At 39.9% G+C, this 16,637-nt stretch overlaps 1 long non-coding RNA gene across 2 annotated transcripts in view; it reads right to left on the reverse strand.

Annotated features, from left to right (window-relative positions):
• Window positions 1-3,174: 3,174 nt before the first annotated feature.
• LOC115290776 overlaps window positions 3,175-16,637 on the reverse strand; it is a 29,521-nt gene continuing 16,058 nt past the window's right edge. Inside the window, exon 3 of one of the 2 annotated variants that reach the window (XR_003908188.1) lies at window positions 3,175-3,419. This is a non-coding gene — a long non-coding RNA (uncharacterized LOC115290776). Of the gene's footprint in view, window positions 3,420-9,324; window positions 9,400-16,637 lie in introns of those variants that run through there. The other variant, XR_003908189.1, reaches the window with a different exon arrangement.

Genomic DNA, 16,637 nt, shown 5'->3' on the forward strand with positions numbered 1-16,637 from the left:
CTAATCTCTATTTGTTCATCTGCAAAATGGGACCACCAGAAAACTACTCTAATTCCCGAGATGTCCATGTAACCAAATTAGATGGGCACTTTTCCATGATGGATCTCTTAGCTTCACTCAACATAGCTAATACTGTCTCCTTTTGGGAACATCTCTCCCCAAGCTTTGTAGAAAGGAGGCATTAGCCTCTCTCCATATTCCAACTTTGGTTCCCGGTGGGATGAGCCTTCCTGTAAGTGTATGACTTCCATCGAACCACACTTACTAGGAAGCAAGGGCACTGCTGTAAAAGGTCATGCATACCACAGTCCCCTGCGAGCTATGACTAGCCTGTGTGCTGAGCCTGTCACCCTCACCTCCACCACCTGGCAGGGCCTCTACACAGGAAAGATGCCCACTATGACTCTTCCTTGCTCTTCTTTCCTCTTCTCTCCACTCATCCCTGGTACTTTTTCTCTCCACTGCTTCCTACATTTGACTGGATGATTGAGGTAGGACTGCATTGTTGTTCTTTTTTAATTTTGCGAAAGCCTGAAATCAAGGTGATGTTCTTGATTCCTGCTGATTTTTATCCCAGGCCACAATCAGTCAACATCAGTTTGTGCTCATTCTTTTATACTAATCTTGAGAGTCTAAACTGCCCCTCTTGATCCCCACCAGCCACCCCTAGCTCACCATCATTTCTCACTGGACCAGCCTTATCTCAACCTCTAGATGGGCTCTTTCTTCCCTCCATCTCTCAAATGTACTGTGCTGCTTCTTATCTCTCAGAAGCTTTTGCTCTACCTAGAGCCCATTCCCTAATCTTCTTCATGGAGCTTCTTCTGTATCATCCTCAACTGGCATTTCCTCAGGGTTTCTCTCTCCCTGACCCCCAGAAATAATAATAATAGCCAAAGGTCTGCTTGGTGCCAGTCTGTTCTAATCACCTTCCATATACTAATTCACTTAATCCTCACAACAACTCCATAAGGTAGATATTCTTACTATCCCCATTTTCCAGTGTAAGGACAAAGTCTGAACCTAACAGACTCCATGACAGAGGTCCCCCTCTAAACTAGAAGGTCTAAGGTTCAGTCTCTCCGGAACTATTAGGCGGTTACACATTACCTGAGGCAGGCGAGACCACTTTGTGGTATCCAATCAGGGAAGGCCAGCTACCTCTCTCCACATCCCTAAACGTGAGGCCTACAGATAGAAACTTTAGGTAGGACCCTGTTACCTAATGTTAAAGTTAACCCGATAGTCACCGAATAAGACCCTGAACTTGCTTTGTACTTGGTTAATTTCAAAGATACCCTAAATGTTGTAATTGGGTCCCACCAAAAGTAACAAATGCTCTGAACAATGTGTTTGGTTAAAGTTGCTGCCAATACTGTTGTACCATTATGATTGGGTCACTGTACCTATGTCACAATTTCTTGTAATTTCCCCTTCCCAAACCCCATAAAAACCCTGCTCAGCCCTTGTTCGGGGCTCTCAGCACGGATCCACTGCTTTGGTGAAGGCTGTGAGACCGAACTTAGGCCTGGCAAGCCTAAGCCGTAATAAAACTGCCCTTTGGTTTTGCATGTGTGACTCGGTCTCCCTGGTGGTCTCTGGTTTTTGGGGGTGATATTGAAATCTTGGGCATTACACCAGCTGAGGAAAATAAGGCACTGAAAGCTTAAGTAATATGCCCAAGATCACACAACTGAGGTGGGATTTGAATCCAGACATTTGGGCTCCAGAGTCTGTGAATTTCACCAGTGAGATAATCTTTCCCTGGGTAAAAGCCTCCTTTTCTTTTCCCTCACAGTATTTATTGATATTCATAGTATATGTGTACATTTCTGATCACTTTCTAGCTCCTGCCACTATCCTATCAAGTAACATGAAGACACAGACCCTACTTGTTTTGCTCACCTGCATACCTGGTTCAGTGTTTAGTATATTTGTTCTCAGTAAACGTGTGTGGTTGTATATCCTTATGCCTCCTTTTCCTAGCTTGTCATTTATAGGTAGCAAATTCTCAAACTCATTCTCAGTGCTTCCAAATCAGTTAGGAATAACAACAGGATGAAGAATCCGACTAAAATTCTCACTGTCTGACTTTGGCTCTATTTTTGTAAGCTGTGTTCATTGCATGGAATAGCCTCCATAGCAACACAGACCCCTGTGGGATAAGACTGAGAATTCTCTAACCCCCCAAAATTTCACCCATCATCTACTTAAAATATAATCATTAGAGATGCTATTCCTTATAATCTCTCATTACAACTCAAATACACCCTGGAAGCTGAGAGGTAGAAGTCATTATTAGTTAATATTTCAGGTAGGATTACGGAACATGCTGGGAATGCAACACTGAGTAGGGGTCTCCATACCAGATGGGTCTGGTACCTGGAGCTGGGTTAGCAGGAGTAGAGAGGGAGGGAGCTCTAGGCAGTGTTCAGATCACCCAAAGTTGATTGTGCGTGCCTTCTCCACAATGTTCCACTGCTCAATGCCTCCTATGGTTTACAGAAATCTCTAATTTTTAGTTTTATTTGATGCTGTATCCATGCAACAAGAAATCCACTCAATTTTAAAAGTGAGAAATTTCGTTAATTAAGAGGTTGTTTTGCCTTCAAGACACCAAACTGGTTTGGCTGACTTCACTGATTTAATGACAGTCATGTAGCCACATTCCAATTAAACATTGTTTCTTCCTACCTACCCCCCTCCCGTCGCCCCCCCCCCCACACACACTGAGAATATTGGAATACAATTTAGTACACACTAGGATTAAATGGGGAAAATTTGGATGATGGCTATTAAAAAAATGTCCAGTGATATTAGGTGTTCTCTTCCTACTTCTCAAATTTATACCATCCCCTTTCAATGATGCTATGCCAACATTTTAAGACAAAACACTTATAAACTTACTTTTCATTCAAACTGCTTGTTTCAGGAAGGAAATACTGATCGTGTAATGACTATACTGATTGCCTTTTAGAGAAAGGGAAAGAGTCCAATTTGTTTTCAGAATAGTGCCAAAGAGTCTTGAGCCCAACCTACTAATCCTGGAAACACAAGTAGTTAAAACTCTTTGAGGTTTAATTTAGATGGACATCCAATTAGGTTGTATTTATTAATTAGTGGGGAAAATAGGACAAATAGCTGTCTAGGAACATCCTAGTAGAAGACTCAAAATCATAGCAATTGTTTTTAATATGGAGATAGCCATATTGTCATTCTCAAAACATGAGATTTTGATCACCTTTCATTAGCACAACAATCATAGTTCATTTCTTTCATAGTAGAAAGAAGTCTAGATGTGTAGTCAGGCTTGGCTTCTTGGTCCGATTCCATCACTTTTGGCTGGGTGATCCTGGAATCATCACTATATTTCTCTGTGGAGAAGAAGCTTACGAATTCCTTGAGCCTGCACAGATGGGCTAACAAGACATAAAGAATTAGAAAGTCACAGGATGAACCCACCCAAGTTTGGGTAAACAAGATTAGGTAAACAGGGCAAAGTTCCCCAATATAGCATAAAAGTATAAGAATAAGAAATCTCAGGATGGAAGCATCCAAAATTAGGTAAACATGATTAGGTATTCAGGGTGGAAACACCCTGCCAATTTAGTACGAAAGCAGAGAGCTGCTTTCATAGGAAGGAAGAACAAAAACAGGAAAACAGGACTTTAGACAACAGCAGGGCAAATTTGCCCAGAGCTGAGTTAGTTAGCAAAAGAAAGGTGCCTTGTTGACCTTCTGGTAGCATGCTCTGTCTTTCTTGTGCCCTAGGCCAGTTTAGGTAAACAGAGATGGCCCCTCATGTCTGCTGTTAACAACCTTCCACCCAGGGCCAGGATTTTGTTTGGTATAGACCCAAACTACTAACGCTGCGTATCTTTGAAACCCCCTTTCCCTCAAACCCATGAGTTAATGTTCATGGATTCATTGTCTCTTTGTGCATGTCCATCACGCTTGTAAGCCTTCTGACCTAATAAAAATGGAGTAAGGACCCTTACTTGGGGTTCTTGTCTTCTCCTGGACATTGGCCTCTCTCTCATTTCAATCGTTAAGTCCTCTCTCTTGCTGGACAAGAGAGAACTCCAGACCCAGAGTCTACGACATTTCTCAAAAACAAGAGGGGAGAATTTTAAGAAGTCCAGGATGGTTCATAGACACAATTATTTAACTACCATTATAAATCAGAACAATGAAAATGTTCCTGATTCTAGTTCCATGTGCAAAATTTCCAGGATACAATGTAATACTTCAGGATTGCACCCAGACCACCAGAAAAAGTTCTGAGAGACTTTCAGAGAAGAATGTTCAACACAAATGATCCTCAGAATCCTGCTGCCCTCATCACCTTTCCTATTAGACTCACTGGCTGAAGAAACTTTCTAACATCACTACTATTGTTTTAGTTGTAAGACCCTATTCCCTTGGTCAATCTGGACCCTAAAATACCAACCATTGTTTCACTCTCCCACTCCCATTCTGGTAAATAACTATAGGTTGAGCAACTGGGCTCTGGAAAGACCCTAAGAATGTAACTTGATAACAAACGTTGTGACCTAAAGTTTAACTTGTTTTTCAAGATTCTGTTAACCAACCCCACCCTTTTAATAAGACCTGGCCGAAGCAAAGTCCAAGGTGAGGTTAACGTCACCTAGCCTATAGACCCCTAGACATTGTAGGTGTAGGTGTCTAACTATGACTAAGAACTTTAAAATAATAGGCTCCTGCCAAAACTAACATCTGTGTATTACAATATAATTGGCTACAATGAAATGCTGTAAATTGTAATTGGTTAACTAATGATGACCCATTTTGCCTCACCAAAACCCTTAAAAAACCCTGAGCTTCTGCTCCATGGGGCTCTCTTAGGAGGACTTCCAGCTCCTCAGGAGGGGCCGTTAGGCCAAACTAAAGTAACCAACTCCGATTGTGTTCGTGAATCAGTGACTTGCATTGGGGGGAAAAAAGCCTAACATTAGTAAACAAAAATTAACTTTTCAAAATAAAGTTTAAATTCTTCCCTGTGGTCCTCAATTGCCTAACCATCCTCTTTACTTCATTAAGCATTGGGATTGCTTTTCTTGTTTCTGCTTCAGAACGTTTACTGGGTGCCTACTGTATAGCTGGCACAATGCTAAGTATTCTGCATGCAGAATTCCCAAGGGGAAAAGTCATTTATATTCACTGTATCCAGCAGGACATTATGTAGTGGCTATAGATTAAGTTCATTGAGAGTAAAAGAGAATAAAGAGATAGTGGTTTATAATCATTTTTTTCCTAAGCTTTCTTTATGCCATAGTCTATCAATCTTTCTACTACTCTAGACTTAAGGGGGAAAAATGTTTAAATATGTTAAACACATAATAATTTTGGGAACTTCATATGAAATTTTCATGTCACAAAATCTCCCAATACAGTTGTAGGAGGTGAGATTCCACATTAAAATATATCAAGTGACAGAACAGCTTTGAATATTGGAAGCATTTATGTTACAGATTGGCATTAAAACTTGGGTGACTGACTGATCCTAAAGTTCTCATCAAGGGTTCCAGAAGGTTTCTATGAAGTTTCCTATGCTGAGAAACTTTTAGGATTTCAAAACAATTTCTTGTCTCATCAATTTCCCTGACAATGTTCTTGCATGCTGTTTCCAAATAGATAAACAAATCATTTTACAAATGGCAAATGGTGAAGTTGTATTTATTGGAAAGATAAAAATGAAACAAACCTTCCAACTGAAAACATCAAATTTCACAAGTGCTTGGTAAAAAATCCACTATTGATTGGACTTGATCCACATATGTGTCAGCTGCCTAAAAACTCTGTTCCATGAAGGATTTAAATGACTGTAACTGAAGTCATTTGAAAGAAGTTAAAAAAAAAATTGGTCAGTTCAACTAAGTGAAGCCCTTATTCACTAAGTAGCATTGTAACTGGTGTCCTAATGCCTCTATTTTCATCCCAAGGCACATCTTATTTTTCTTTTTTGCCCACTTCCTTTTCCACTGGGCCCATCCACATTTTGTCCTATTGTTAGTATCTACAATTCTGTAGATTTTGTTCCCAAATATTTGATGATCCTCCAATGGGAGAATTTTGTTTCCTTTTCTACTGATATCAGGCCTGGCTATGTGGCTTGCTTTTATGCATAAAATGTGATGAAAATCATGGTACCATTTCCAAGTAAGAGCCTTAATAATGACCCCATATTTCACCATCTCTCTTCTCCCTTTGCCAGGAGCACAGCCATGTCCCAAATAGTGGCAGCTCCTTGACCTGGATCCTGGACAGAAAAGAGCATGGAGTAGGGTCACTGGTAACATGAGTAAGAAATAAACCTTCTACATCTGTAAAATCCCTTTGCAACTAATGTAACATAATCAAGGAAGTGGTATCCCATCAATTTTCCCATCATATACTGGTTAGAAGCAATTTAAAAGCCCCACCCACAGTCAAAGAGATTTCACAAGGTCATGAGTCACCAGAAGTCATCTTAGAATTTTGCCTACCATTCTATTTAAGCCAAAAATAACATTAGACTTTTAAATATGACAATTGTGGAGTGTTGTTTTTTGTTTTACTTATTTATTTTGAGAGAAAGCGAGGGCACAAGAGGAGGAGGGCAGAGAGAGAGAGAGAGGAAGAGAGAGAAACTCAAGCAGGCTCCAAGCTGTCAGCACAGAGCCCAGTGCAGGGCTCGGTCCCACAAACTGTGAGATCATGACCTGAGCCAAAATCAAAAGTCAGACACTTAACAGACTGAGCCACTCCAGCATCCAGATGTGGAGTGTTTTAAGTTTAGGGTGTAAGTCAGACAGAGAGTGACAAATACTATATGATCTCATTTATATATGGAATCCAAAAAAACAAAAACAAAACAAAACCAGACACTTAAATACAGAGAACAAACTGGGGCTTCCAAAGAGAAATTGCAGAGGGAGAGATGAACAAAACAGAGAGGTACATACTTCCATTTATAAAATAATTAAGTCACAAACATGGAAAGTACAACATAGGGAATATAGAAAATAATACTGTAGTAACATTGTTTGGTGACAGATAGTGACTTCACTTATTCTGTAAGGGTAATGTATGGAATTTTCAAATCAGTATTTTGTACACTTGAAATATAACACTGTATGGTTCTGGATGGGGGGAGGTTGTGTTGGTTTAAATGTTTTTTATACTTATTTTGAAAGAGAGGGAAAGAGAGCTGGGAAGGACAGAGAGCAGAGGAGAGAGAATCCCAAGTAGGCTCTGCAATGTCAGCACAGAGCCCAATGCAGTACTTGCATCCACGAACCATTAGATCATGCCCTGAGCTCTGAATCAAGAGTCGGATGCTTAACGGACTAAGCCACCAGCACCTTATCACGGTATGTTAATCATACTTCAATTTATTTTTTTAGGTTTACTTATTCATTTTTGAGAGAGATAGTGAAAGAGCAAGTAAGGGAGGGGCAGAGAGAGAGGAAGACGGAATCCCAAGCAGGCTCCACCTTGTCAGCAGAGAGCCACACTCAGGGCTCAAACCCAAGAATCTTGAGATCATGACCTGAGATGAAATCAAGAATCTGACTCCCAGTCAACTAAGCCAAAATGAGGGGCCCAATCATACTTCAATTTAAAGAAAGAAAAAATAAATCCAACTAAAGGAAGTCCCTCAGGCACTCATTATTTAATAATCCTTATAAGAATCACCAAGGAAATTAGTTTAAAACATAGATGTCCCAGGCTTCACTTCAGAGACTCTGACTCCCTAGGCAAAAATATCAGCCAGAAATCTGCATTTTAAATAACTTCTCCCTGATTATTCGGTCCAAGTGCTAAGCACACACTGAAAATCACTAATACAGTGCTTCCATAATTAAAGAATAGCTTAAATTTTCCCAAGGCTCTGCAGTTGGGATCAGAGAATTTCTCTGCATGTGTGTAGCCCCTCTCATTTATAAAAGGCTCTACTTCCTTACTTAGCACCTAGTGTATTGAGAAACCTTTGTATAGTCCCAAAAAGTACCTTCTGCCTAAAGTCCTTCTTGTAAGACTAATGATCTTCAATGTAAACCATATATAAAAAATATGTTAATAATATATGGAGTGAATATAAACCTGGCTATTTCTCCAACTATAGTATCTACCATTCTTTTTTTTTATGTTTTTTATTTATTTTTGAGAGACAGAGAGAGATAGCATGAGCAGGGGAGGGTCAGAGAGAGAGGGAGGTACAGACTCCGAAGCAGGCTCCAGGCTCTGAGCTGTCAGCACAGAGCCTGATGCGGGGCTCAAACCCACAAACCATGAGATCATGACCTGAGCCGAAGCCGGATGCTTAACCGACTGAGCCACTCAGGCACCTCAGTATCTACCATTCTTAATAGAAGAATAAGAGGACAGGAGCCTAACTCTCCAGTAGCCCAGAATCCTCCCTCAGGCAGCAACCCCACCTACTGGCACAGTTCCCATTGAGGCCCTTGCTGAAGGCAGGGGCTCCCTGAAGTCCCCAGGATCAGGAAGAGGGTGAGAAGGGAGCCACGGCCCCAATGATACAACTCCCTACTTTCTTCATACACCCTGTGTGACTGAAGGTACAAGGCAGTGTGCAAGTCAGCGTGGGTTAGGCTGTGCTGTGAAACCTCCCAGTGCCAGAACCTTTCAGAGGAGGTAAACACGGAAAGCATTCTAGAAGTCAGTGAAGTCATCAAGAACATTTGCTACAGATACCCAGAGGGAACCTCGGCTTCATGAGGACAAGTCAGAGGAAAGAAACCCACAGCCCTTGATCCACTCACTGAGGGCTTACAAGGGACAGCACACACCAGAGGCATTTTGACAGCCCTTCACGTTCTGCACCAGAGAAAAGAGGTTAGCTTTCCCATAGCCTGACTTTTCCCCTTCTTGGACAGCCATTCAAGCTCATCAGGCTCCTCTCTAGAGAGGATCACTTGTGATAAATAAAGGATTTTTAAGAAATTGTTCTTTACCCCATAATCCCTCATTCCATTTAGAGTTCTCTGGTACAACTTGACCTTGACTTCCAGGAAAGATTCTCAAATACTGAGAAGAAGAGGCATATCAGGCAGTGTGTAGATATGGCTCCTTGGGAGTGGGAAGTAATGCATGTAGCTCAGGCATAGTGGCAACCCAGGGAAGAAAGGTGAAAGACACTAACATTTCAGTCTCACAAGAGTGTTAGGGCAAAAAGCTACATTGTTCCATTCACCCACAAGTTAAGCTGGAAGTTCACAGCAGCTGATCCAGGCAAACTATTTAGCAGGTAAAATGTGTCTGTGCTTTTCCAACCTCCCAGGTCGTATCTGTATTCCGTACCTGCCATCACTTCTTCCTTTTATGCCCATGCTATCCTGTCTTGGATTTCACAGGCTATAGCCTTGAATTCTTTTCCTATCAAAACAAGTTAAAAAGAATCATAAAGTCAAGGGGGAAAAAAGAGAGACAAATCAAGAAACAGACCCTTCACTCTAGAGAAGTTGGTTAGCAGAGGGGGAGTAGGGAGTGCACCTGCCCTGTCCTGATGAGCACCAGCTGTTACACGGAATTGCTGACTCACAGTATTGAACCCCTGAAACTAATATTACACCCTGTAGGTTAACTAACTGCAAATTAAATAAAAATTGAAAAAGAAAAAAACAAATAACAACAACAACAACAACAAAACAATCAGAAAGTCATTTATATGATCTTAGACAACAGGTTAAATTATTTTCACTTAAGAAAGATATAAAAATTTTTGATGATAACTTTGTGGTGAGATTAATCAATAGTGGACAAGATTTGTTATTGCAGGTTTTTTTAAGGAAAGGCAAAAAATTTCTAAAATCATTCCACATGGGCAGTCTTGTGGACTTACGGCTTTATGAATATTTAAAAGGAAAATATATGATCTCCCAGTAATATTTCCTCCAGTCACTGTAGTTCTTTGAAAGATAATATCCAGAATTCCTGTTTCATCTCCAACATGTAAACAGCTTAGAAGTTGTCACTCCCATCCTTACAATAAGAAAAAGCTGGACAAATTTGATAAGTATTTGTGCACAGGATTTTGTATAGACAAAAGCTTTTAGGTCAGTTGGGTCAATACCTAGGAACACAACCTCTGGATTGTTATGGTAAGACTTGCGGCACCTGGATGGCTCAGTTGGTTAACGCATCTCACTTGAGCTCAGGTCGTGATCTCATGGTTCATAAGTTTGAAAATTATTTTTAAAAAGACTATTTCAGCTTTGTAAGAAATTGCCAAAGTGTCTTGCAAAATGCTCTACCATTTTGCATCCCTACCAACAATGAAGGACAATTTCTGTTTCTACTTAGCAATTAGCATTTTTAGTTTTTTGGATTTTAGCCTAATAGGTTTGTAGTGGTAGCTCATTATTGCTTTAATTAGCATTTCCTTGTAACATATGATGTTGAGCATTTTTTATATACTTATTTTACTATCTTATTTAGTGAAGTGTTCACATCATTTACCTATTTTTAAAATTGGACTATGTTTCTTTGTTGTTGAATTTTAAGAGTTCCTTGTATATTTTGGATACAAGCCTTTCATCAGATATGTTTTGCAAATACCATATCATTTTCTTTCTGCCTGATGAGCTTCTTTTAGCATTTCTTGCAGGACAGCTCTGCTAACAATGAAACTCCTTAGTTTCTGTTGAAGAAAGTCTTCATTTCTCCTCAATACAGAATTTTAGGTTGTTTTTTTTTTTCTTTTAACACTTCAAATAGTTTGTTCTCTCTCTTCTTGCTTGATTTCTGATGATAAGTCCACTCTAATTCATATCTCTGTTCCTCTACATATAGGGTATTTTTCCTCTGACATCTTTCAAGATATTCTCTTTGCTTTGGGGTTTCTACAGTTAAATTATGATATGCCTAGGTGTATTATATAGATTATATTGGTTGTTATCTTGCTTTGTGTTTCTGAGCTTTCTGGATTTGTGATTTCTGGTCTGTCCTAATTTTGGAAATTTTTCATACCTTATTACTTTAAATATTTCTTTTGCCTGATCTCTCTCTTCCTTCTGGTATTCCAATTCTATGTATGTTACTCTTTTTGAAATATCTCACAATTCTTAAATTTTTAAATTTTGTTTCATTTTTTCTCCTGTTTTAATATCAGTCTGGGAGGTTTGTAGTCACATAATTCAAGCTCACTGACTCTTTCCTTGGTTGTGTCAAGCCTACATGATGAGCCCAATGAAAGCATTACTGTCTCTAATTTCTAGCATTTCCTTTGATTCTTTGGGGTTTCCATCTCTCTACTTATGTGGTAGGGCCCCCTCCCTAAGGATAGAGAAAAAAGGGAGAGAAAACTTCAAGGTAACCTGGCTATGCCCCTATGTGACAACATCCCTCATGACCTTGTAAACTGAGGCTACTTAATTAGACTGCATGTTTTTGTGTGTTACCATATATGGGAGACAAAGAAATAGAAGTGTATTAAAAAACTATGCCATGTGATGTTCAGCACTCAGTTCTTTGGGTACAAACCCAACTGAACTGTGCCAGCACAAATAATAGTTGCTTTCTGGATAAAAAGCCTCAGTGTCACAACTCTCTGTGTGAGAATCCTGCTACACTTACATTAACCCTCTGTTCTTCCATCTTGTCTACTTTTTCCATCAGAACCCTTAACATTTTAGTAATAATTATTCTCAATTCCCTGACTGGTAATTCCAACACCTGTGTCATACCTTATTCTGGCTCTGATAATTGCTTTGTCTTTTCAAACTGTGATTTTTTTTCTTGCTTTTTGATATAACTTGAATTTTTTGTGTGAAAGCCAGACATGTTATATTGTGTACTAAAAATTGAGGTAAATAACCTTTTAGTGTGGGAATTTATGTTAATCTGGCCAGAAGTTAGGCTATGTTTAATGTTTGCTATAGTTGTAACTGTCAGAGGGATCAAATTCTTCTAGTGTCCTTGTTTGTCTCATTTGTTGACCTTGGGGAGGATTCTGAAGTATTAGTCTTCTGAGAGAATCTATATCTTGCATCTCTTTCAGCTATAATCCAGTTGTTAAACAGGATCCCTATTTGTGTGGTCTTAAGGGACAAAGGAGGGTAAATGTTCTATAATCTTAGGTTAAATCTCAGTCTTTTAGTAGGCTTATGCCACTTGTCTGTGAACTTCATAACTTTTTTTCACAGTGCTACAGCTCTTCCTTTCTTTTTTTCTATTCCTTTGCCTGGCTACAATGTTTCCAATCCATTCTCTTGACCCTCTTATTCCTGTTGACTATGTTTACTATCCCTCTCCCCATCTTAGGTGAAACAGGAAGGCTAGAGCTGTCTGGAGTGGGAGTAAATCTCTTTCCCCAGGTGACAGAAAGCTCAAAAAATCTTTTCTCCTGGAGAGAAGGTCCTTGTTATGGACAAGATTTGGGTGTATTTCATGATTAGTACTCTTCTTCTTCCCCTGAAAGAGCAGTGAGGCGATATTTGCAGGACTTTTATCTTGAGAACCAATGAAATTTCTGGGGGTAAATCACACAGAGGTTTGAAGACCCCCAAGCAGATTTTCACTGTCGTGTCTCATGTACAAATGCAACCTCCAGCAAGACATCAAAACCGCCATTCAAATGTTTCTAGTATTTTATCATCCTGGTGACTACTGCTCCATGAGTGACTCTTCGTATTATTTCTCCTGATTTGGGGACAATAGTTTTCCATCCAATCTTGATTATTTGATGTGTGTTATTAAAGTCATTGATTCATAATTTCCAAAAACTAGAAGCAACCAGGATATCCCAGGTTAATGGGTTAACAAACTCTAATACATTTTGAACACTGAAATACAATTTGCAAATAAAAAAAAAAGAATAAGCTATCAAGTCATTCAGTGACATGGATTAATCTTAAATGCATTGTGAAAGAAGCCAGTATGAAAAAGCTACATACTATATAATTCTATTTGTAAGATATTCCAGAAAAAGCAAAAGTATAAAAATAGTTTTATGAGCAGGGGAGAGGAGTGGTTACCAAAAGTTTGGGCATGATTAAATAACTGGAGCACAGGTGAGTTTCTTTAAGTCAGTGAACTATTCTGACATTGTGATGGTGGACACATAAGACTATGCAATTGTTGAAACTCAATAACTTGTGCCAGAAGCATAAGGCGTGAACCTTAATACATACAAATATTTTAAAAATTATTTGGGAGGGAGATCTCAGGATAGAATGCAAAAGGTAAAGGAAAAAGTGTCTAACTACTACAAATGTATGAAACAACATCATAGGGGCGTGAGGTAAGGTGCTGACCTAAATGACTATGGAAATAAGCAGTCTGCAAGACTAAAGATGAAAGAACTATACATAAGCACCATATTCTAATTGATAAAGTCGTTTCCCATGGAAGGAGGGATTAACAGTTGGAAACCACCATACATGCATACTGGAATTAAACAAGTTAATGTATGGATAGTGGGAGTCAGCTTTCTCAGTGAAGGAATTAAAGGCTACATATTAGCAAGGGGTAAAGGCTATAATTATCCATTTGGCAATGGAGTTGAAGACATCATTATGAACTCATGCTTGGCTTGATATAAATATGGATGGTTACATACAAGAATACCTATAGACACGAGTATGTATACAAGGGCCTAGAAGCAACAGAAGATCACCAACAGCATCAAGCACACCTAGAACACAGATCTTGGTTTCTAACACAACTCTTCAATAAAAAGAATGATGATATTTTTTTGAGAAATGGCTGATTCAGAAATATAGAAGATGAGTCTGGTGTATTTTATAATGCCAAAAAGTATGGAATTACTAAAAAACAACAACAAAAAAAAACCCAAAACCCACACATATTGAGGGTGAGGGGGTTGTCAAAGAAGTTAACTGAAAGAAATCCCAATAGCCAAAGCTGGAACACCAACATTTATTTTTAAATTATTATTGAGCACCAAAATAAATAATGCAGTATTGGATTATAATCCAAAATATAAAATAAATATCTATGAGACCATACTAATCTAAGTAAATGACTAAACAAATACATACATAAATAAGTAAGTAGAGGATAATAAATCATTCATGTAGAGGAAGTCCATGTAATTAGTATAGACACTGTGCCCTCAAGAATGTGCACTTTAACTCCCCCACTCCATAAGTATGTGCTGTGCGAGGGAGGGTGGCAAGATGGCAGAGAAGTAGGGAGCTCCATACCTTTTCACCAGCCCACATCTCTAAAACCAGGAAGGACTGAAGCCATAAGACACAGAACCACAAGAGTCTGGGAGGAAAAGAGAGTCCACTAAGAGGATAACCTCATAGGTGCCTGATCGAGAACTGGGGAAGATAAAAAACGGGCGGGAACCGGAGGCACAGAGGGGAGGGTGCCCCTTCCGTGGAGAGCCATGAGAGAGAAGGGGAAGAGAAAGAGCAGCTGAAACTGCGATAAACTGTCTCTGGAGAAGAGAAAAACCTCAGCTTGGGATGGAGAGGGACCCTACCGTTCCATTTGTAATCTCAGGGCGTTCGGAGAGGGCTGTGGCGCTTTCCTTGGGCTGGGCGTCCTCATCCCAGGCAGTGCCAGGAGAAACTGCTTCCCTACTCCCCTACTCGACCCCCAGCTAAGAAGCCACCTGGTCTGTGGGAGAACATTTCCTGCGGCATCATTAAGGTATCATTAAAGTGCGTGGACTAAGATCAGGAAACAAGGAGGGGCTTGGGAAATACAACTCAGCCCACCTTGGCTATGCCTGTGGCACAGGGAGATTGAACCCAAAAGAGTGAGTTGCAAGGTTTGGTTTGAGAAGGGACTAGGGCGCCACATATTTTTCTCCATACAACCACCAAGACGGGTCCTCAGTGAACAGCCCCAGGGACCCACAGTGGAGGTGAGACATGCCTACTACACCAAACTACACCCATCCGCCCCATCTGCACCGGAGACCTGCCACCTTTTTTTTTTTTTTTCAGAGCACAGGCAAGACCAACATGGATGCATTGCCATGATTAATTCTAGATCGATTCTTGCTAGTCAGATCTATTTTGCCTTATCTCATTCTTATCTCTCCCCTGCTAGACTGGGCACTCTGGTCATTGGTTTGCTTAAACAGTCACATTTAATCCATTCTCTTGACGCATGTTCTACACCTCTGTTAATACCTTCCTTCCTCTCTCTCTGGAATAATCAGACTATATCGTTTCTTTAGGTAACATTATCTTCATTACTTTTTTCTCCTTGCCTCCTACCATATTCTCCTTTTTCTCTTTCTGAATTAACCCTTTTAGTCTCTCTGCCTGGTCAGTGTTCAATTGTACTTCCTCCCCACCCGTCACTTCTTTCTTTGTAGATGCTTTTCCATCAGCACTGCCTCCATTCTGCCCTTTATTTGTAGCTGAGATTTCTGATTTTATGCTTTTAGACTGTCCTTTGTCTTTTGTTGTTTTTGTCCACTCCCCCCACCTTTTTCTCCCTTCTGGTTTGCTTGTTTGTTTGACTTGTCTGTGCATTTGCATGCTTTTGTTCCCTGTGTGTTTGTCTGTCTGTTTTCCTTTTCAGGGCCACCTCAAGAAACAAACCAAAGTACACATGGTGGAGAGTCCTAAATTTCAGCCTGGGTTGGGAAATAAAATAACCAAAGGCACACCAAGAGAGACCAAGAGACACCATTAAGAGAACACTTCTGAATGGAGAGGCCCTGGACAGTCAATGAGCCTCCTTTAATACAGCAATACTCACAGGTGCAGAGTGCATAACAAGCTTTTAAAACTGACAAGAGACAGAAAGCTAGCCAAAATGATGAAACGGAAAAACTCTCCTCTAAAGAAATTCCAGGAAGAAGTCACAGCTACAGAATTGCTCAAAACAAATATAAGCAACATAACTGAGCAAGAATTTAGAATAATTGTCATAAAATTAATTGCTGGACTCGAAAAAAGGCATGGAAGACATCAGACAAACTATAGCTGCAAAGACTAGGGACGTTCAATATAGCTGTGATGAGTTATAAAATGCTATAAATGAGGTGCATAATAAAATGGAGAGGGCCACTGCACAGACTGAAGAGGCAGAGAGGAGAATAGGTGAATTAAAGACAAAATTATAGAAAAAGAGGAAGCTGAGAAAAAGAGATAAATCGATCCAGGAGAATTCGAAACCTGAGTGATACAATCCAATGGAATAATATCTGTATCATAAGAGTTCCTGAAGAAGAAAGAGAGAAAGGCACTTAAGGGGTACTTGAACAAATTATAGCTGAGAACCTCCCCAATATGGGGAAGGAAACAGACATTGAAATCCAAGAGGCACAGAGAACTCCCCTCAGACATAACTTGAATCGATCTTCGGCACAACATATCACAGTGAAACTGGCAAGATACAAAGATAAAGAGAGAATTGTGAAAGCAGCTAGGAATAAAAAGGCCCTAATAGAAATACAAATCAAAACCACACTGAGATACCACCTCACGCCAGTCAAAGTGGCTAAAATGAACAAATCAAGAGACTATAGATGCTGGCAAGGATATGGAGAAACGGGCACCCTCCTACACTGCTGGTGGCAATGTAAACTGGTGCAGCCACTCTGGGAAACAGCGTGGAGGTTCCTCAAAAAACTATCGATAGAACTCCCCTGCTGGGGATTTACCCAAGGGATACAGAAGTGC

The sequence above is a fragment of the Suricata suricatta genome, chromosome 4 (genome assembly GCF_006229205.1).
Source record: "Suricata suricatta isolate VVHF042 chromosome 4, meerkat_22Aug2017_6uvM2_HiC, whole genome shotgun sequence".
In the NCBI taxonomy this organism is placed as follows: Eukaryota; Metazoa; Chordata; class Mammalia; order Carnivora; family Herpestidae; genus Suricata; species Suricata suricatta.